Consider the following 4,196-nt stretch of genomic DNA (forward strand, 5'->3'; position numbering starts at 1 on the left):
CCACAATTAATAGTCCAATAATTCATATATAATTTAATATATAATATTCGAATTAATTTATACGTGTCGTGACCCGTGTACATGTCTCAGACTCGATCACAACTTAAAGTATTTATATTATTATAGAATCAACCTCAACCCTGTATAGAGAACTCGATCATTACTTCATATAGAGTGTCTATGGTGATTCCAAATAATATATATAGATGCGTCGATATGATATGTCAAAACCTTGCATACGTGTCCCGATATTTAAAGTGCGTAAAATAAATAACAGAAATTAAATGACGATAAATTAAATGCGTAAAGTAAATAATAGAAATTAAATGACGATAAATAAAATTACGAGAATATAAAATGCGATAAATAAATTGCGATAATTAAATTGCGATAAATAAAATGTAATACAGAATTAACAGTTAGCTAGGAACAGTTAGCTAGGATTTTGTTAGCGTGGATTCTTAACAAAATTTCTCATAGTTAATTTGTTTGTTTCTAACAAATTTTATTTTGTCAAATATTTCCTTCATTATGCCACTTGATTTTTTTTTTTTTTTTTTTTATAAATCAAAATCTAAATATGAAATTGGACGAATATGGTTATTCTGTGGTGAATCAGATTCGTATATCTGTGGATGTAAGTAGGATGGTAATTGACTTATTGAATCAGATTCGAAGAATGTACAGAGTAACTTATTAATGTGAAGTCTAAATATTCCTCGGGTATTACCTACCCGTTAAAATATTTTCCCCATTAACAGTTTGTACAAAAGAATTTTTAATTACATTCTTTATGAAAACATACTTGTATATATATTTTCTTCAGATGTAATCATGGATTTAATGAGTTAATATGATATTAAACTCATTTGATTTACGTTAGAACAAGAATATATGATCTCTAAAACATTAGAGATTACATATTCCCCATGTTGAACGAAGATAAATGATGTAGAACGTCATGTAGAACGATGATTATGCTCGGGGTACCGATTGTGATGTTGAGGCGTGTGTTGTTGTGGTTTGCGTTGTTGCTGGTGGTACAGTTGATGCGGTTGATGTTGCTGAAGCTGGTACATTTTGCACCATATTTTCTAAGGCTACAACTCGGGCGCGAAACTCATTGACTTTATTACTCCGGGATGATTGTCGGTATGAACGAGTGAATGAATAAAGTTTTGAATCTGCATTGTGATATAGTCGTGGCGAGACACTCTGGAAATGAGAGAAAATGGTGTTACGAACAGGTTCGCCGGTAAGTGCTTCAGGTTCTTCACCAAGAGCGCAGGTTGGTGAGTGGAAAGGATCGCCTTCTTCTCGTCTCCACTGATTTAGTCGACCACGAAATCATCAGATGAATTGGGGATGGCTGATTGGTTGATTCATTCTGGTGACACTGCTTACGGAGCTTAGGTGAATATCCATGTCGGAATAACTGTCGGAATAACTATCGGAATAGCTATCAAAATCTGAGGGACTCGAACTGGTTGAGGGATTCATCTCGTACGATTAGATGAAGGATTTTCGATAAGAAATAGATTATAGGATGTAGATTAGTACCCTGCAATACATAATTTACATATGCATATATAATACTAAAATCCCATAAGTTACGGAGGAATCTACGGAAGCTGTCAGGCATCGGTAACCATAAAGATACGCTAAAATATGTATTAGCATATATGCTAAGATATAAATTTTTGTCTATACATAATCATGCAGTCAATGCAGTAAAACGTGTCTAGACTAAGAATGATAAGCAGGTAATTTCCTAAGGATGATAAGAAGATGATTTCTGACTAGAAATGATGAGCAAAACTTTTGACATGCAGACACGGTCGAAGTCCAGACTCACTAATGCATCCTAACAACTATCAGTTAGACATACTAATGCAAGACCTGGTTCTCTAAGACCACCGCTCTGATACCAACTGTAAAGACCCGTCCTAATCCATCCGGACGAAGTCCATATCGATTATAAATGATTCACAACAGTTGATTACATCGCGAGGTATTTGACCTATATATGATACATTTTACAAACATTGCATTCAATTTTAAAAGACAATCTTTTTTTTACAACGAAAATTGACAGCATGCATACCATTTCAGAATATTTCCAACTATAATTGACTTAATAATAATCTTGATGAACTCGATGACTCGAATGCAACGTCTTTTGAAATATGCCATGAATGACTCCAAGTAATGTTTATAAAATGAGCAAATGCACAGCGGAAGATTTCTTTCATACCTGAGAATAAACATGCTTTCAAGTGTCAACCAAAAGGTTGGTGAGTTCATTAGTTTAACATAAATAAACATTTCCATCATTTTAATAGACCACAAGAATCTCATTTCCATTTCTCATAAATATACGTCCCATGCATAGAGACAAAAATAATCATTTATATGGTGAACACCTGGTAATCGACATTAACTAGATACATATAAGAATATCCCCTATCATTCCGGGATCCTCCTTCGGACATGATATAAATTTCGAAGTACTAAAGCATCCGGTACTTTGGATGGGGTTTGTTAGGCCCAATAGATCTATCTTTAGGATTCGCGTCAGTTAGGGTGTCTGTTCCCTAATTCTTAGATTACCAGACTAAAAAGGGGCATATTCGGTTTAATAATCCAGCCATAGAATGTAGTTTCGATTACTTGTGTCTATTTCGTAAAACAGTTATAAAAAAACAGCGCATGTATTCTCAGTCCCAAAAATATATATTGCAAAAGCATTTAAAAGGGAGCAAATGAAACTCACATACTGTATTTTGTAGTAAAAATACATATGACGTCATTTAACAAGTGTAGGGTTGGCCTCGGATTCACGAACCTATATCATTTGGATATATATATTATTACACATAATTGTGATCGAACAAATATATCATTATTAGTTTGTCGTTTTAATAAATTTTGTGTTCCTTTGATAACCTAAATATGTTTATTTTATATATCCTAAATAACTAATAATATAATGATAGAGTTGGATTATATGTATTAGATATGATTTTATATAATTTAATAGTCATTTTAATAATAATACTGATACTTGTAATAATTAAAATGATAATAATAATAATAATGATAATTTTAATAAAAATACAAATGATAATAGCTTTATTGATAATAATTCTAATGAAAATTCTAAAAATGATAAAATGATAATAATAATAATTTTTCGTTCGAATCATGAATTACATTATAATTTTTAATCATTAGGTTTTATAATTACATTTGTAATCTAATTATACCACCTTTATATATTCTTAATTATATCTTAATTATCTTACCTCTAAGCATATGTACCTTAATACTTCCTAATGTTAATCATTTCCAATATCATAATCAAAATCATAATATAATGATAATACTAATAACAAAATAAAAATGATAACTTTTAATTATAAAGATGCTAGTGATGTTATTAATAATAATAATGATAGCAAGCATAATAATACTAATACTTCATAACAACAATAATAATATAATAATAGTAATAATAATAATAATAATAATAATAATAATAATAATAATAATAATAATAATAATAATAATAATAATAATAATACCTAATGATAATATTTGTAATAATAATAATTAACTTAATAACAACAAAAATAATAATACTTGAAACTACCTTCAAAAGCTTTTTCCCTAAAAATATTGCCTCAGCCGGGGCTCGAACCTGAGACCTCTCGCTCACCCGCAACACTTCTAAACCACCTCCCCATTCCTATTTTTCTGAATTTCAATATACCCGATTTATTTTTATTTCGTCCCAACAGAAATTTGAAGGATTTCGGCCCAACAATCCAACAAACACGGCCCAACAATTCATAACAGTATTCGGCCCAACGGGAAATGGCCATGTCTCGGCCCACTTTTCACAGCATATTCTATATATAAAACAAAAAAATTTAATTTCTTTAGCCTAGTTTCGAACCCATGACCTCTAGCTTAATGACCCAATACCTAACCACTCCTCTGCGATTGTTTTTCTGAAATAATACTCAAGCTAATCATTGTAATACGTTTTCTGTTTTTCTTTCTTCATCACTAAAACAAAACCCGGAACTATTCATTATCATTAACATCATCATTTTGTAACATACACCGTATATCATAATCATTATCGACATCATCATCATCGATCTTGTAGCATCACCTCTGTAACATCACCA

Source organism: Rutidosis leptorrhynchoides, chromosome 11, assembly GCF_046630445.1.
Source record: "Rutidosis leptorrhynchoides isolate AG116_Rl617_1_P2 chromosome 11, CSIRO_AGI_Rlap_v1, whole genome shotgun sequence".
In the NCBI taxonomy this organism is placed as follows: Eukaryota; Viridiplantae; Streptophyta; class Magnoliopsida; order Asterales; family Asteraceae; genus Rutidosis; species Rutidosis leptorrhynchoides.